This window comes from Sciurus vulgaris, assembly GCF_902686455.1.
Source record: "Sciurus vulgaris genome assembly, chromosome: 7".
In the NCBI taxonomy this organism is placed as follows: Eukaryota; Metazoa; Chordata; class Mammalia; order Rodentia; family Sciuridae; genus Sciurus; species Sciurus vulgaris.
In genome coordinates, this window is record NC_136467.1 from 9,814,831 (window position 1) to 9,832,946 (window position 18,116).

The 18,116-nt window shown below is 43.1% G+C and overlaps 1 protein-coding gene across 1 annotated transcript in view; it reads right to left on the reverse strand.

Moving 5' to 3' along the window:
- Window positions 1–18,116, reverse strand: part of SNX9 (sorting nexin 9) — a 92,915-nt gene that overhangs the window by 73,598 nt on the left and 1,201 nt on the right.

Genomic DNA, 18,116 nt, shown 5'->3' on the forward strand with positions numbered 1-18,116 from the left:
ACTGCTCTCCAGAGGCCGGTCAGAGCCTGGAGGAAGGGCGGAATCCTTTAAATACAGCCTCTGCGCATGACAGAGCAGACCTACTAAGCTCAATACTGAGAAGGCAGGTCACACGTCTGCTGCAGGGCCTGCTTGGGGGTTCCCTGTAAGCACCTGACAGTGATTCCAACTCTGGAAAAAATCTGAGGAAGAAAGCAGCCCGGAAAGAGAACGGCCGCACACTCCAGAGAAGGTGCTGTGACCCTCCTGACCTCTGGGTCAGCCCTCTCCAACCTGTCCTTCCCGAGAGCACGAAAGCCGCTGGTCTCTCCCACAGCTTTACAAAGAAAGACTTCCCTCCACCCCACCCATTCCTCTGCCTTCTTTCAATCTCAGGAAATCAATTTCAAGAAAATCTGTCAGCCTGCCACGTCCATGCTATCTGCTCCTCACTCCTCGGTCGGGCTTTGTCCTCATGTGGCCTTGAGATGGCCCCAGCCTGGATGCCCATGGCCCTCTTACTGCTAAGCCCAGTGGGCCAGGCCAGCCCTCATCCACCTTGCCCTCATGACCAGTGTGCCACAGGCCGCCTCCTCCTCCTCCTCAAAACGCTCTCCCCTCCCTGGGCGGCTTTCTGGCTTCCTCTCCCCCTGCGCTCTCTTTTCCAGGCTTCTGCTTGGAGACAGGTCATGCTGGAAAGGTCCACGTTCCCCACAGTGCCCTCTGACTACACGTTTTCCCTGGGGATCCCCCGCCAAGACTTCTCTTGCCATCTTCTTGCTGTGGAATCCCAATCTGTTTCTCGAGTCTTTTCTGTCGGAGTTGTAGACCTGCCACTCTATTTGCCTGCCAGATTCCCACTCAACGTGCCCAGAAACGCCTTCGGCAGCACGCCATCACAGAACCCGCTTCCCACAGTGCTCCCACTCCAGCCGGAACCTCCCGAGCCACGCGCCCCAGAAAGAGACCTCAGCTATTCCTCACTCCTTCCTTCACTGCCTTCCACACCAAGAAAGGCCTGACCAATCTACTTCCTAAACACTTCTGAAATCTGCCACTTCTCTCCAGCCCACAGGGGTCCCATAGTCCATCATCATCAGCTCTTTTCTTTACCTCCAGAGGTTCCTCGAAACCCTCCACATCCGACATTCCTCGCCCCAGTTCTTCTACCTTGCAGCCAAAAGGCTCTATCTTTGTAACATGTGAACTGAGTGTGCCTCTCCCCATCAAACCCTCAGGGCTTCCTTAAGTTCTTACATTAAGGTCCAAACACAATCCTGGGCACAGTTTTGTCCACACTTATTTTTTCATTAAATAAGCTACATCTCGACATTACTGTACATGGTTATGAGCAGAGTAACCACGTATTGAATCTATCCAGGCCAGTCCCAGTTGAGGCCCGTTGTCTTGGAGCAATTCACAGCACCCTCTTTCATTCTCAGCAACACTCCATTTGGACCAAAAAAATTCTCTGACTACCTGACCACCCCCATGTTCCGATGACTTACCTTCTCACCCTTCACTACCAACTCCGGCTCACTGAGCCACCTTCAACTCCAGCAACGTGCGCCTCTGCCTGCCTACGGGCACCTGCCTTTCCTCACTGCCTACAAACCCCACTGTCTTCCAGGTTCTAAGTTTGATTTCATGTGTGGGAAGCGTCTTCTGACCCCCAACATCTGCTGTCCCTCCAATGGGTGGTCTTAGAACACTACATTGCCCTATCGCTGTAAGTACCCTGCACTGGACTCTTATTCACCTTTTTGCACTGTCTAACTGTAAGTGCCCTTTCTACCTTGTTCAACATAGTATCTGAAATGCAGACACACTAGTATTTTTTAAATGGATGAATTAGTAATCCACTTGCCACAGAGCACAAAGTCTACTACGTAACAAGTGCTTAAAGGGTTCACCCTAATGAAAATCACTGTCATTCACAAACTTATCTGATTTCAATAGTTCAGTTTTTAAAATACAGAATATAGTTTTCTTGAAATAAAAAAATTATTTAGTCCAGGTTTACTGGCCAACTTAACAGAATCAGCAGCCAGCACTTTAACAGGCAATCACAAAACTCTTAAGTTCATAAACTATATTTTGTAAAATGCCAGTATCTATCCCATACATTTCTTAATTATCCTGTTTACCATGGTTTGAGGGAACCACCCCCCCCAACATCCTTGGTTTTCTGCTTAAAGCCATCTAGTCAATTTTAAAATTCCACATTCCCCTGAATGCTACATGTGGGTACTCAGGCTGCTCAAGCTGATGACGTGATACCAGATGGAGGCCTGGGGGACCATAGACACTCAGTTTATCAACACACCTGGAATAGACCGTGGCTGTTGCCAGGCACTGTTCTAAGTGGGAGGGAAGCAAACAGGTCCCCATCCTTCCCTCAGAAGCCCTCATTTTAGTGAGACAGTCAGTCAGCACCCAGGGAAGTGCATCTAAAAACGTCAGTGATGTGATATTGGCAGTCTTACTCAGCTGAGGCCTAGGGAAGGGCTGGAGCTAGCCAAGTGGAGAACAGGGACAGGAGGAAGTGAGGCTGGATGTGGCAGAAGGAAGCATGAGTGCAAAGGCCCAGATAAGAGCTGTGCACAGCCCAGTGGGGGCGACTCGGAAGCCAGACAGAAGAGTTGACCAGAGGGGCTGTTACGCGAACACCTTATTTTTAGCAGGGCTTCCCGCTTTCCTATACAAGCACAATAGCATTCAGAGGAGAAGGGCATTATTTCACACCCCATGAGGAAATATACTTAAAAGCAGGTCTCAGGGCTTAAGTCCTACTAAAAGCAGATGGGAAGGGGCTTAACGTGTGATGCTGAATTCCAGCCCTCCCTCCTGGGCCCACGGGAGAAGTGACTCATCTCTTAGCCCCATTTATATCTCACTTCAGTCCTTCTCAGCAATGCCATCTCTGCCCCAAAAGCTCAATAATCAAAATGGATGAAATTTTAAAAATTTTTTTCAATTAGAAAATTCCTTAAGATTATCTAATTTGAGATATTCAAATTTTCCACAGTTCTTAAATTAGGAAAACTTTAGCCTGATTATTTTTCATGATCCTTCTTTTGTAAGTACTACACACTTTCCTGAGTTTCATCAAAACTGAAAGTGTAATTATTAAGAAGAATCTTTTCTCAATGACTCAGGTCATGGTCATACCCACAATTAAGAGTAAGGTAAAAAACAATGAAGAGCCATTCTCTAGGTCTTTGCTTTTATGTAGCTCAAATGACAGGATTAGACTAGATGACCTGCAAATATTTTAAGTTAAATACTTTCTGCCAACGTATTTAAGAAAATGACTTAAGTGAAATGTATACTCTTTAAAATTAAGCTCCTCAAAATGACACTTCTGCTTAAGGTCACACAGCTGAGTTACATGAGGAGTGCCGATCTGTTTTAAACAATTGTTGGACTAAGGCCAGACCTCTTCACTAGGACTGAATTCTACTAGCACTTCCTCTTTAGGCAATTTCTCTTCTAGATTCACATTGCTAACACAAAACTCACCACATAACTACAAGTGTTGCATTACAACTAAAAGGTTAGGGATACTGTAAAGTAAGACTGCCAAAGAGAATTAAGTTAGAAAATCCATGATTTCAAGGGTTAGCTTAAAATTTATTACACAAAAATGGAAGACTGAATTAGACTGACTAAATCTAAGTGAGTGGGGTCTCATTCTATGCAAAGACAAAGAAAGCAGAAGACCCTTGGTGGGTGGGCACTTCCTAGACACCTACACAGCAGGACATATACTCTGACCAAATTTTTGTAAGAGCCTCCTTTTCTCGTCCAGTTGATCCTTCCTGCAAACAAACACACCTTACAAAGGAGGAAAAACCAAGTAGATGGGAAAAGGTAAAGTGGCACTAAGTATCTCTGGGCATGAGGCACTCCACATGTCCTTACTTAAATTCATAACAAGCCCAAGGAGGTAGTGGTACTCAGTGTTGCAGAAGAAATAGCAGCTCAAACCAACTGCACACGAGACACCCATCTTGAGGCAGACCACAGATGCAAGGAGTAGAAAGTGATCCTGTTTGCGCCACTCTTCCTGCAATGCCAGTGACCGCAGGACCCTACTACTGCCCCGCTCCACTATCTTCCTGCATTAACCTTTCCTCTCCTCCAGGTCCAGGCAACTGTGCACTGCTGCTGGAAGCTCTCTTGATAACTCAGTGGACTTGTCAAACACCAAAAGCTACTAATGACTCACTAGCTGGGATCAAGTTCAAATTCGTTTCCTTGGCATTTAAGATTCCCCATGGTCTAACCCCACCCTAAAACTCCAGTCCAAATTCCACTCCACAATGCTAAGCCTCCTTCTAGATCATTCTTGCCCACTAAAACACACCAGATGAACACTACAGTGAGCTCACAACATTCAGGCCCCTTCCTCCCGCTTTCTTGTCCCTGTTGGCATTTCATTGAGGTTCCCATCCCTGTGAGTCAGAAAGGCAACCCCAAGCCCAGCTCCAGGGAGAAATTACCCCTGACTAGCCCATGGACAATTTGCAGCACCAGGGGTAGGATGATGTTATGGTTTGGATGTTAGACATCCCCTAAAAGTTCATTTGTGAGACAATGCAAGAATGTTCAGATGAGAAATGACTGGATTGTGAGAGCCTTAACCCAAACAGTGAATTAATCCCTGATGGGATTAACTGAGTGGCAAATGAAAAGGGTGCCGCTGGAGGAGATGCGTGATTGATCGGGAGTGTGCCTTTGGTGTATGTATTTGGTATCTGGTGAGTGGAGTCTCTGTGCTTTTTTTTTTTTTAAGTTGTAGTTGGACACGTATTTTATTTATTTTTATGTGGTGCTGAGGATCGAACCCAGTACCTCGCATGGTGAGGACTCTACTGGCTGAGCCACATCCCCAGCCTCTCTCTTTGCTTCTTGATCATAATGTGAGCTACCTTCCTCTACCATCCTCTTCTGCCACATTGTTCTGCCTCACCTCCAGCCCTGAGGAATGTAGAGGGCCAACTATGGACTGAAACCTCTGAAACCATGAGCTCCCAAATAAACTTTTCCTCTTCTGAAATTGTTCTGGTCAGTGTTTTAGTCATAGCAGCGAAAAAGCTGACTAGGATGAATTGTTAGATTCCATGTTTGGGGACTCTTCTTCACTTATACGAGTTTAGCATCCAGAGCTAACATAACTGGCTCTGGTATACTTATCACAGATGAGGATCCACAGCCCAGAGTGATTCACCTGCTCAGAAGCAGTGACACTGGGATGGCAGTACAGGACTGTGATGGGAAAGCCTGGCCTTCTCCAGTACACCAACGTGGCTCCCAGTTCTTACTCAAAACCACCTCCTGAACACCTGCCACTGCACAGGTGTATGAAGACAAGTGAGGGCAGTCACTGCCCCAGAGGAACGTCTACAGTCTGATGCACAAGGCAGAACAGGCTCTCGGGGCAGCGACCTCTCTGCAGCGGGAAGGAGGTGCTGTCCAGGAGGGGCACCAGCAGAGCACTCCAGCCCTCCTGATGGGATCTTCCATTTGGTCATGCACCGTGTTGTACAGCTGGGTTTCTTGTTTGTTTGTTTCTGCTTTGGTTTCCACCCACCATCTTAACACAAACCATGAGGACCTCAAAGATTATGTTTGTTCTTTATTTCTTTTTATACCCAACAGTAAACCTATTTATTTTAGTGAATATTATAAACACTGAACACAGGCTAAATTGAAGTACCTAGAAAGATTATATCTGGTCACCAGGAGCAGAGTATTTTTTTCAAAGAATTAAATCATCCCCTACTTGTCAGGTGGAGGGAAAGAGCCTCCAGGCTTGGAACTGTTCAGGGTGCACACCCATAGGCTCCTCTAAATGTAAAGCACTATGGACTGCTGCTTCTTCTAAAATAGAAGAACGATACCACCATACTATTTTGGCAAACTATACTAATTTTGTTTTAAAGATAATATTCTAAAATCTATTTTCACCAAAAACGTGCACTCTGATCATTTTATAAATGATTTAACACGAGGATAGTGATACACTAAAGGAAGTTGATCAAGTTACAATAAGGGAAAAAATACTGAATTCAACATCTGCCATCAGTTCTTCTCAAAGTCCAGTCTTACATACCCAAGAGCTATACTACAACCTAAGCAAAACCAGATAATTAGCCATAAATCTCAAAAATATGACCCATTAACAGGTGAGTAGCATGTAGTCTTATTCCACATTACCAGCTTACCAGATTAACTACATACTCAGTTCCGTATGAAGCCTGGGGCATGCTGAGAACCCCAGCCTAATACACAAGGTAATATGATCCCACCAAGCACAAACTTATCAAGAACCAGTCTTGATTGCTGGTAAACCTGTTTATGCCAGGTGTGCTTACTTTTGTAGGTATGCAACAGAACTACTGCATTAGCTAATGAAGTGAGTGTGACAGAGCAACTGTAGGAAATCTAGAGAATGTTCTGAGGAAACTTGGTAAAAGAAAAAAAATAAGTTGTTAAAAAGTTTGCTGCCAAAGTTAGTTGTGACAAGTTAAAATAAAAGGGAAATACTTTTTAAAAATCTAGGATTCCGTACACACAACCATTCGAACTCTTCCAATTCTTTAGTTCTTTAAAAGAAGCTAACAATAGAAAGGGTAGGCAATGCACTGAGTGTGGGTTCCAGAGAGATCCCTTCACTGGAGAATGTGGTGTTGTGTACAGGACTGGAAAACCCTGCATGTTTCCGGATCCTGGTGACCAGATATAAGAGCATTTCCTCTTCGCTCTTACTTTGCCAACTCTGCAACACACAACAGGCACCATCTGGAGGCCAGCAGCCAGGCCCCACCGTCCACTTGCAATGTACTGGACCCAATCCCGACTCCCTGCGGCCCCCTCCTACCGCTGGTACCACCAAGCCGAAGGGAAAGGAGTAAGAAGGGTCTTATCTCCTGAGGATTTTGTTAAGTGCAAGTCCCTATTTTTGGAAATATGTATTAAAATATTTACCATGAAATAATGTCAAAGCTTTGTTTCAAAACAGCAAGCAAAGAGAAAGATAGGGGGGTTTATAGGAAATGAAATGGGCCAAGGGTTGATGGTCGTGAGGCGGGTAAAGGGTTCCATGGAGATTCACGGCACTGCTCTAAGTTTGTCTAAAATTTTTATAAATAACTAAAATTTAAAATACTGAATTATGCCAAACTGTTGACAGGTGATATCTTAAAAACTAAAAAAAAAAAAAAAAAAAAAAAAAAAAAAAAAAATCACTCAAAGGATTCAGGGAAGAAAAATCCTAAGCCGGACCATCCTAAGCCATTTCTCCTAAGCCCATGAGAATGCTGTGACCCCCCTTCTCAGTATTCCAGCTCTTAGGCAGCGAAGCTTCAGGAAGTCCTACACCAGAAACTAGCAAGCAGTGGTCCTCCTCAAGAAGGGGTGCAGCTGTTCTGACTGATGACGGTATTTGACACCTGCCTGAAATCTGGCAGTCTGGGGGCAGTTCACTCCTGTCCGGTGGACAGCGGGAAACTCACAGGATGACGACGACATACCCAGAGGGGCAAACGGTCTCATGGCCATGTGCTTACTTCTAGCAAGTCCTGGAGAGAGGATCTGAAATTTTCCATCAGAAAGAACCTCACATTCGTCACAGAGAGGTTTTGTTTTTGTCTTTGTTTTTGTTGGGGGGGGGTATGTTTTTATTTTTTTTTGGTTTCCTTAATTTTTTTTTTCCTTCCAACTGATTTGACTGGGATCCTCCTGATGTGTAAAAGGATAATCTATCAATCCCTTTAAAGCTCTCTCACTGATTGACTTAAGTGGAGCACAGGATTTCCCAGTGTGACTTTAATTAGATACGATCAATTGAATTTTAAAAAACAGAAAAAATAAGATTTAAATCCAACATCAAAGTGCACAGAGCATTCACTCCCTGCAGTTGGTTCAGGCAGACTGGAGGGAGGGAGGGAGGTGTGTCTGTGGGTGTGGTGGAAACCCTTCAGGGTTCACAATTCCAAGGCCCCCACCACAGCTGGGACTCCCTACTGGCCAGCCCCCTCCCCAAGCCTGGCTTCCTCTCCAGCCATGCACCTGCTCATTCCTTAGGCCAACTGCGGTGTGGGCCTGTCACCTTCCCTTGAGGGTCCTTAGGCATGTCTACCACGAGCTCCCATACCCTATTCTTTAACATGCCCCCCCCATGACCCTGTGCCTGGCCATCCACCTGCACTGGACACAAGCTCGTAGACAGGGACTTTTGTCTGAGGGCAGGGGTTTTAATGTGACTTTCTTCAGTGCCTTACTTGAACACCTGCTCTAGGTCAGAAATTGTAGAAGTGTTAAACAAATTTACTGAAAGAACAAGATAGCTTGATGATCTACTACCAAGGGGACCCATGAGATTTGCTCTCTGTGAACTCAGTATATGGCTCAGCTTGGCAAAACCTGTACGGATATTAAGGAGTTTCTAACAATACCACTGTGCCTTTTAATCTCATTCACGCTTTTGTCCTCTAGGCTTCTAAGGTCTTGCCTTGTTTTAATCTTGATTTGACGTGTGAGAGTAACTTACCAGAGTTAACAAAGCCCTGAGGCAAGAGCAAAGGGATCAAACGCAAACAGCCAGACACCAAGATCTGGGCAAGCGAGTTAAAGATTCAGGTAAATAAGGAAAAGCAAGAAACAGTCTCACCTTATAAGAGTAACGTGAAATCATAAAAACTGGTTTCACTCCCCACATCCTAGTGTAACAGATCCTAGTTTGAATTTTATTTTTATAATAATATGAATAACACCACCCAACCACAGCAGCTATTCCTTGCTACAGAGCCAGACACTCTGATAAGCTTATCATGTAAAATGTTACTTAATTCTTAAAATAAATTTGGTAGAGATAATACTTTTAAAATGTTACTTCTTCATCTTTAATTCCTTTATTTTTACTCCCACCTCTTCACCCCAAACCAGCAATGCCCATAGCCTTGAGAGAGGGCTGTGACAAGACAGAACCTACACTCCTTCTGATTTGGGTTTCCAAGGCCCTGACAAGAGCAGGCCCAGAAATACCGCAAAAGAGGCAGAACAGACATCTCTCGCCCACCCACCTGCGCTCCAGCCTCCAAAGCCTGGAAAGACAGCGAGGCAGAGAGCATAGCTGACCTGTCTATGCACAGCTGAACCACAGAACTGCAAATGTGAAGAAGATGCAGTCTGTGAGAATGTCGGCCCATTCAGATTTACAGATCCCCTGAAATCTCACAAGCTGGGCACTGCAAACCAGAGACAGTATGGAAAACATGCCAGGCATTTAAGAAGACTGCTTCTGCTTACCTGGAGATCAAAAGGAGCAGATCCATTTCAACCATGCCAAGACACTGTCCTGAGCGCCGGGGTTACAGAACGAGGCAGGGCACAGAAACACCATTTGCCTGGCACATGCTGCTCACTGATTTCTAAAGTGGCTTAGCGTGAGGAGTCTGGGATAAGATTTTAGAGCAGGACCAAGGAGAATGGACACTCAGCCTTCCCTGAAGAGGAACATCTGTCCAGCAAGGCCAGTCACTACAATGAAGAAGACTCAGGAAACACTGTGGTCCTCACTTAGTTACACTACTCAACAGCAGAGAACCGATCCTCTCCCAGGTCTGGACTAGCACAGTGTGTTTAAGTAGGACTTTAATTTTCCATGTGATTGTCAAGCTGTGACCTCTACTGACGCAAGTTCATGTTGCTTTCACGTCCCCAAAGGCAGCCAAGAGAAAGCAGAGGGTCTCGCGACTAACTGCTGCCCATCACCATGCACTGCATGAACTTCTCCTGCCCTGGCAGCAACTCCAAGGAAGACATCAAACTCCTCATCAGACTACAACTCCCTGGAGCAGAAAAATGCTCAGGTGTTTTCATTCATGACGTAAATTCTGGAGAGACTGCTGAATGAAAAAACAACTTGCTTTTGCTTTCGGGTAGCAATGTGGCAAGCTTAACCTTCCCTGTAACCATCCTTGATATTCATGAACAATCCCATTCTAAGGTTAACCACGGGCAGTGAAAATCAAATGTACTTCACCTGTATCTAATGGGATATGATGCTTATGGGCCCAACAAAAAATTCAGTGGTATAAATCGTAATCATCGTCTGTACTTTCTTATTTCGACATATTAGTTCTTACTGATGTAACAGAATCAAGGGACAGCAAGTGTTTCTCAATCAGTATCACTTGAACTCAGAAGAATCCTTTACACAAGACACAACCTGTTAATACAACCCAACCGCAGTCTCAGGTTTTGGGGACCAACCAAGTTCTTTTAGCACTCACCACCGCAGCAGTCCTCAAAGTGTAGTCAGCCTCATTATCACTTGGGAAATGGAAGAGAGGCATGTTCACAGTCCCAGCCCTGACCCCGCATCAGAAATCTGCTGGGGGGGGATGCATGATTTAAAAGCTCCCCAGCGGGGCAACCGTGGCACAGCTCTGCCATTAATGCCTACAACCCAGGAAGCACTATCATTACTTGGAAAATACTGGTGAGCTTCAGTAAGAATCCACTCTCTCAGATGGAGGCTTCTTATCATTCTGTATAGCAGAGATTCCCAAAACAGGAGTTTTGGGGGAAATATAACACTTGCTTTTTAGAAAATATGGCCCATCTTCTCCACGGTGCAAGCTACAGAAAAGGCATGAGAGTTCTGACTCCTCACACAGGGAATGGGTTTTCTTCTTTTCTTTCTGTTTATTTATTGCAGTACTGGGGATCTATCTCCAGGCCTTTTTATTTTGAGACAGGGTCCCACTTAGTTGCCCAAGCAGGCCTGGAACTTGTGGTCTTCCTCAGTCTCCAGATAGCTGAGATAAAAAGACTGAGAATGCACTTTGGGACGTCAACCAGATAGTAGTAAAGCTAGAACAGAAGCAGTTTTAAATGTTACTGGAAATTTTTATATCTCCCATGTTTTCTGGTATCATCTTGGCTCTAAAGAATTACACAGATCAATCTAATATAACTACAGTTCTCTACTGATCTATGGTCTTATGGTGACAAGAACATTGAATTCACTTTACTTGTAACAGCAATCACACAACAAAGTAGAGCTGATGCATCTATAAAACAGCTGTAGAAGTTTAACATGCACTTCTCCACTCTGCAATCTGAGGACTAAGTAATCTTAGAAAGGTGGAGAGAGGACAGAGTGCTGGACACCACTCCTGAGCCACAAAGGACTGGCCGTTCTGCCCTCTCTAAGCTCCAGAGGGGAAAGGCACACAGAGGCAGGTGTGACTACAATGAATTTTAAGGAGGCAGTTTTTAAGAATTTTAGGTTTAGTGCTGGTTGCTCAGTATGTTTTCAGTCTTGTGTGTGTTGTTTGCTCTTTATTGTTCTTACTGTGGTGTTTTGTTTTGGTGGTGCTGGAGATCAAATCCAGGGTCTTGAGAGCCTGCTAAGCACATCCTCTACCACCAGGCCGTTCCCCCAGTCCAAGTTCCCAGTTATTTTTAAAAGTTAGAAAACAACATTAAGATACTTAAGGAAACAAACTTTGCAATTTATTTGCCAAACAGTATTTGTAATCCTGAATTCAAGAGATTTTTTTCTATTGAAGAGTCATTTATTATTCATAAGTATTAATTAAACACCTTTTTTCCATCAGTCTAATTCAAAACAAATTAACAGAAGGTAGAAAAGGCTGGAAATCTGCCTTATATGTCTGGTTAAAAACAAGCTTTTAAATTAAAAAACAGGAGCTTTCTTTTTTCCATATTACAAAGGCAAGGGAAGTTTATTGCTCAAAAATCTGAGAATACAAAAGAAGCTAAAAGATGAAAACATGGCCCTAAGCACAGCCACCATGAGCACACAACTGCTCTTAGTATCTACATTTGCAAGGTCTTTTTCTGAGTTTGCCTTAGAAACACATTGAAAAGACATTTAACTAACATATTTTAAATAGCTCATTAATTCCTGACTATCAGCTCTCTGGAAGAAGTTCCAATTCTTTACTCCCAAGGTCTGAGCGGCACATAGGAGCTACTGAAATGTCTGCTGACAAGAACCGGTGAGATCTGACCAGATAAGGTCTGGACTTGTAGACTAAGATGTACTGTATAAACATTTTTAAAGCAACTGATATGACAGAGTAAGAGTTAAAACTCACTCATTGAATTAAAGGAGAAAAATGGGAGGTATCAAGACTGCTCTTTTGGAAGCCTTGCTGTCTTGAGGAGCCGCGTCAGGAGCCTCTTGAGCTCTGCGGAGACAGCACCCTCTCCAGGACACTGCGACATGGGTACTGTGCTCTCTGAGGCAAGGACGCGGCCTTTCAGACATCCCCACATGGAACAGAGGACCAGCACTGAGCTCAAATGAACACATCAGTGAAGGATAATAGAGACCAACACTAGAATAAAGTTAACATTAAGAATTTTCTCCTCATTTACTTGTGCCTAAAGTTATGTCTCTCTAACTCAAGAATCAGGTCATAATACTAAAGGACTTGATATAAAGATACTAAAAATAGCTTAGAAAAATTGAGTCAGACTAACACAAATACTGTAGTTACAATGCCTAAAAGTGAAACAGGGCAAAACCCAGCATGTTTTTAATAGTCAAAAGAAAAAAGAGAAAGAAATAACAACCGGAAAACTGAGAAACACCGAGTGTGACATTTTGACAGCCTCACTGAAGCTTCGCCTCCCAGGAGACCAGATCTACCAGTCGGTGTACGTATCCCGCTCCTTCACACTCTGGCCCGTGACCAGGATGCTCCAGCTTGGATGTGGTTCCAGCACCAGACTGGAGCACCAGCAGCCCTGAACAAACAGTAAATGCACATGCCCTGTAAGACACGCTGCTGTCACAACAAGGAAAGGCTCTGGGGAGGTCCTAAAGGACGCAGTTTCCTAAGGCAGGACTTCACCCTGGACTTCTCCCCCAAGCCCTGGAGACCTGAGCTGGTGCTCGAGGACCCTGAGGAAGGGAAGTGAGAGAGAAAGCTGCAAGTGGGGACTGCGAAAGGCCCTCAAGGTAAGGATGAAAGAGAAAAGCCTGTGAGCACTGGGGGCAGCGAGATGCCTTCTCACTGTACGGAGCAGGGGAGGGAGGGCAATTCTCCTGAGATCTGAGGTCCTCCTTTATGCGACCCAGTAGGGCTGGAAAAACCTTCAGCGGTGTGTAGTGTCCCTGGGCAGGGGTGTAAGCGAATGCAACTTCTACCTAGAATATAACTTCAATCTAGCTATCCGAATCCACTCAGATGAATTTCCAAGGGAAAAAATAAAATCACAACACACAGAAGAAAACAAGGTACCACGAATGCAAATAAGAAGAAACATGCTGAGTCAGAATTCTGATATCAGAGTCAACAGACGCAAAACTATGAAAATACAAAACTGAAAATGTGAGCAGAGAACCAGGCTATAAAGAACCACCAAGCAGATTTGAAAAACAAACATAATTTCTAAAAATAGAATACAACTGAAAACAAAAATTAAGGATGGCTAAAAGGGCAGATTGGGCCTGACTGAAGAATAGTGACCTGAGGGTAAGGGCCAAAGAAATCATCCAGAATACAGCACAAAGAAAACTTGACCGTGAGATGGGCAGCTGCATTAGAATTCCAGAAAGACAGAATGGAGAAGAGGCAATTTTCCAAAATGATGGTTGAGAATTTTCTAGAACTACATTCTTCAAAACAGTAGCCATTAACCACTATAACTATGTCAATTAAAATGAACACAGTTCCTCAGGTGCACCAACCACATTTCCAGGTGGTGTTACTCACACGGCAGGCAACTTCCACAGGGCTGCATAGATGGCACCTCTCAGTGTGGACGCTCTACTGAGAGCTCCGCTGTCATACCACTGAAGCACCCCACCCTCAGACCAATACACCCAGCAACCCCTAAGCTGCATAAATAAATGCACACAGAGACACACCACAGTAAGGCTGCAGAACACTGAAGACACAGAGAAGGTCTGAGAAACAGGCCTACAAAGGAACAATCAGACAGCTGGCTTCTCAGCAGTAAATGCAAAAGCCAGAAGAATACAAGGGGAAACAGCGTCCCTGTGCTGAGAAAACGCTGCAATCTAGAGCTCACGCGACTAGCAACAGTCTTTGATGAACAGGGCAGAGTACATTTTCAAATATGGAAGTTTCACCAGTAACAAACCTTGCTTAGTGAAAATTTCAATTCAGTTCAGAAAGGGGGAAAATTATCCTAAGAAAGGACTGAAATATCAGAAAAACAGCATGCAAAGACATGGCCCAATGGGGTTAAGTCTAAATAAGCAGTGAATGAATAAAAATAGATGGTGGTGAAGGATATAGCTTCCAAAAAGTTGAGAATTGTCTGATTCTCAATCTATTAGATGGCAGACAGAAATCCAAACACATCAGTAAATACAAATATAGATGGGCAAAAACCTTTAGCCTCAGAGACATATTGAACCAAAGGTAAAATTCAGCTGTAGGTTTTTATATATCAGGCAAACACTTAACAAAAGAAATCTAATGAAATCACATTAACAAGACAAAAACGTCTTTAAGAAAAATATACATCACTAGAAATAAAGAGAGTCCCTTCATAATAAAAACTTCAATTCACCTGGAAAATAATACTACTATGAAACTTAGAGGAATGGTTGAAAACATACCATGTTAACATCTCCATCAAGTAGGAAAAAAGAGCCAAGAGATCAACTAGAGAAAACAGATTAGCAGGATGGAGATGGGAAGAGCATACCTTAGGAAGTTTAGTCTAATGAAACTATGCTGTCTACTTACACATGATTTGAGAATACACACATTCTTTCTGTGCACAAGAAGGACATTTATAAAAACTGTTCGCTAAGTATAAGGTTAGCCTCAACAAAGCTCCAAGTAGGGTATCAATGATTAGTCACATTCCCTGGTCACAATGCAATCAAATCAGAAACCTCAACAAAAATATAAACAGGAAAGTCCTAAACTTCTGGAAACTAGGCACACTCCTGACACTCAGGAGTTAAAGACCACCTTCTTAAAGCCTCAGAAGGGTGATGCTGGTTCCAATCACCTTGAGACATAAAATAATTTCTCATGTAATCATTAGTTAGACTAAGTTATTTATATTTTAAAAACATTGCTAATACCTAAGCTGGAGGTGAATTTTGCATTGTACATGTATACTTCAAAAAGTTCACTAAAACACACAATTAAAAGAACCAAAACCTACAGCTGGAGATTAAAGTTTTTTCATCTTTAGTATATGAGTCATTATCTCACTGGAATCTTTTTGCTCTTTCAAACAGGTCCCTGAGGACACCAAGGTGATCAAACACACAGTCCCAGCCTCTGGGGGCTGATGGCATCCCAAAGGGAGAAGCCTCGCAGTCACAGAAACAAATGTAACTGCCACCTCACCAGATGACCCTGAAATAGGGGTGAGGACATGGGGAGAGACTTTCCCAGGGAAGCAATGCTTTGGTCTAATGTGTAAGAAGGGGCACCTAGAAGACAGCAGTCCAGACCAGAAAGGAAGGGTATATGCAAAGCTCCAGAGTTACCAGGGGGCACTCAAAGCAAAAGTGTAATTTAGATGCTTAAATGAAAACAGTGCAGTAAAAGCTCTGTGAAAATTTTATGCTTTCTGGAGGGGGGAATCATGAACTGAAATGAATCCCGGGCATGTGTGAGTTTATCAGGATGAGCCCAACTACGATGTGTAACTACACAGCTCTAATTTTTAAAAAATCGTGTTTTCTAATCTATCCATTCTTTATTAAGAAACTGTTTCACTGTCTCAGAATTTTTCTCTATACAAACACTTTACAAATGCTAAACATTCTATTTAAGACATGTAAAATTTTTTCTGTTAAGCTGGGCAGGGTGCCGGTAATCCTGGCTACTCCAGGCAGCTACGTGGTGGCTTGTGTCTGCACACGTGTAACTTACTTGGTGGAGCTGGTCTTTTTCTTCAACTGGCAATGGTTTGTTGCTCTATAAACATGGAAATGAGCGCCATGTGAAACAGTGATACGAAAGTCAAGGCACTAACAGACCATTTTCAGCAGTTTAGCAAGACTCTGTCTAAATAAATTAATTAAAATTTTTAAAAAGGGTTGGGTATGTAGCTCAGTGGTAAAGTGCTCGCCTAGCATGTGCTAGGCCCTAGGTTCAATCCCCAGCACCACTGAAATTAAAAAAAAAAAAAAATACTGTCACACAAAATTGTACGGTAAGCATTTCCATGCTATTTGTAAAAAGAAAACTATTTTTAAAAAACTCTTAAACTTCCCTTATAAAGATATTTCTATTCTTTCCTTCAAATACAGAGGTTTTTGCTTAGGAGAAATTACAAGGTATGCTTTCAAAACTGTTCTCACACATCTGCACCACAGAACAGTCCTAAGCAATTCACTCACTTCCTACCCGGACTTTCAAGGTCCCACACACACTTAATTCAACCAGGCAAGCTGTAAGATGCACATGTATAACTTTAGAGAGTAGGGCTGGAAAGAAGTTTGTTTTTTAAAAAGGCATCAGGAACCTCAAGAATCTGGTTAGAATGATTACTCCTAAAAGTGACTCTGTAAGCACAAACGGATCTAAATTAGTTACCAAAGGTTAACGGTGATGTGGAAAGGGCAGCTAAGGTGCAAAGATATGGATAACTGTCACTATTTTCCTCAAGTCCCTTTTGATATATATATATATATATATAGAAAAAATTCTTTCTCAGTCTTTTTAAGTAAAATTAAATTTAGTCAAACTCACCATAGGACTGTGTCAAAATATAAACCTCGGAGGCTTGCCACAGGTCAAGACTAAACCATTCTTATCAGTCTTTCACTGTATTTGCTAAATAAAACAAGACTGGACTTACAGTGGTGTATGCATTTAAGCTGAAGTCAGCATTCTAAGAGGAAAGATTAGACACAAAAACCAGATAACCCCTTTAAAATGTGCAGGCACTGGTTACCTATCTTCAGCAGTGAAGAATGACCCAATTCAAATTCTTTTTAAAAGATAATTTATTTTTCTACCGTGAATATACCAAGAATTTCTGAAACTTGTGATAGGAGATAATTGCACCTTCCAAACATGTAAGAATAAAAAACAAAAACCAAACTATCTGAGAACTGAAGTCATTCTCTGGTAAATTCAAAGGGAAACCCAAAATGACCTAGCCGTTCAGATACTGAATACATTTCTTATCACTTAATGCCTACAGCAAGAGCCTGAGTGCCATCTGAGCCTAAGATTTTATTACAAGTTATGCTCATTACTTACTAAGTACATCCAACTAAAACAATTAAAAAATTAGACAGCCTGGGGAGGTGGTGCACACCTGTAATCCCAGCTACTTAGGAGGCTGAGGCAGGAGGATCATAAATTGGAGGCCAGTCTTGGCAACTTTCTAAGTCCCTGCCTCAAAATAAAAAAGGATGGGGATGTGAATCAGAGATGAAGCATTCCTGCGTTCAATCCCTGCTACCAAAAACAAAGAACAGAGAGAACTTCTGATTTAACACAGAATCACCAGACAGTAGAAAAACCAAAACCAAAACAAAACAACAACAACAAAAAAGTTCAAGAAGTATCCTCTTCACTGCTGGTCTTTTTCTTCAAATAGCAATGGTTTGTCACTCTGTAACCAGAGAAATGAGCACCAGGTGGAAGGATGATTAGAAAGTTGAGATCCTAACAGAATTCTGGAATTTGCCATCAGAGCAGCACAGACAGGAAGGGCTCACAAACGCTGTGAGGCTTGTGCTTTGCGAGGACACATGCAATTCAAGTCGGGTACAAGAACCACTGTCGTTTTCAATTTGATGAAAAGTTAATTAAATTTCATTGCGTGTACCTGCACTAGTTGCTAACCGGTATCTCACTTAAAGTACACACTGGTGCCTCAGAAGAGGAAGGCGGAAAACAGCACAAGCCACTTTCAAGGTTGCAAGACAACTGTGAAATAGGAGTGTAAGTGGCAATTTCTGGAACATTTGGCAACAAACCTTAAAATCAAATTTCCTTAGAAATCTTCGGCTTGCCTTAAATTTTCTGTCTAAGGTCAACACGAAATCAGTAGGTTTAAAAGGTGGCCAGTTCCATCCGTCTACTGAAGCCACGCAAGGCCACATCCCAACTTCATCAGGAAGGTAGTTACCGCAG